Source organism: Colobus angolensis, unplaced genomic scaffold, assembly GCF_000951035.1.
Source record: "Colobus angolensis palliatus isolate OR3802 unplaced genomic scaffold, Cang.pa_1.0 Scaffold60, whole genome shotgun sequence".
Classification (NCBI taxonomy): Eukaryota; Metazoa; Chordata; class Mammalia; order Primates; family Cercopithecidae; genus Colobus; species Colobus angolensis.
Window position 1 is genome coordinate 3,120,334 of NW_012119599.1, and position 1,132 is coordinate 3,121,465.

Here is a 1,132-nt window from a genome sequence, read left to right on the forward strand (position 1 = left end):
ATCTCCTGACCTCGTGATCCGCCCGTCTCGGCCTCCCAAAGTGCTGGGATTACAGGCTTGAGCCACCGCGCCCGGCCCCAGAACTTTTCATCACACCGGTGTCGTAGCTTTCATATACCATGACTGTCGTCATTTATAGCACAATTGCCATTAGGGGTTAAAATATCCCCAATGTAGAAAATGGGGAGAGATCCTGAGTTTTCAAATCCATGAAAAGCTATATTATTACTCCGGGTAGGTCCTGGCTGGAAGAATGTGGGGGATCGTGGCACAAGAGGAAGGCAATTATAGTGAGGCTTCAGGCCAGTTACTTAACCTGTCTGATTCTTTTTCCTAGTTTGTAAAATGAGACTTAGAACAGTGCACACTCACAGGGTGCTGACACAGATCAGGGGCTATTCTGGGTGCTTCACATATATCTTGGCATTTAATCCTGAAATAGCCCCCCTGAGGCAAGCACTACTGTTAACATAATTTTATAGACAGGGAAACTGACACAGAGTATAGCGTCCTCCAAGTCATACAGAGGTTTAGTAGCAGAGGTAGGATTTGAACTTGGGTGGTCAGAGACTGACCTCTAACCCCCCAGGTCCTATATAAAAATTTTTCTGCTAAGGGCCCTAGCACATAGTAGGTCCTCAACATGTGTCAGCGCTTATTGACGCTAATAAACATGGTCCTATGTATTCTTTTCTGTTTTTAAATTTTTATTTAGTTAATTATTTTTGTAGAAATGGGGTCTTGCCATGTTGCCCAGGCTGGTTTTGAATTCCTAAACTCAAGTGATCCTCCCACCTCAGCCTCCCAAAGTGTTGGGATTACAGGCATGAGCCACTGTGTTTGGCTGCAATCAGCCTGGGCAGCATAGCGAAACCGTATCTCTACCAAAAATACGAAAAAATTAGCCAGGTGTCGTGGTGAGCACCTATAATCCCAGCTACTCCAGAAGCCACAGTGAGAGGATAGCTTGAGCCTGGGAAGTCCAGGTTGCAGTGAGCCTGGATTGTGCCACTGCACTCCAGCCTGGGCAACAGAGCAAGACCCTGTCTCTGTCTCTCACACACACATACACATACACGCACACACACATACTATATATATACGTATATATACACACACACACAATATATAA

At 45.5% G+C, this 1,132-nt stretch overlaps 1 protein-coding gene across 1 annotated transcript in view; it reads right to left on the reverse strand.

Annotated features, from left to right (window-relative positions):
• Window positions 1-1,132, reverse strand: part of LOC105526989 (poliovirus receptor homolog) — an 18,787-nt gene that overhangs the window by 16,707 nt on the left and 948 nt on the right. The gene's annotated exons all lie outside the window — the stretch shown is intronic.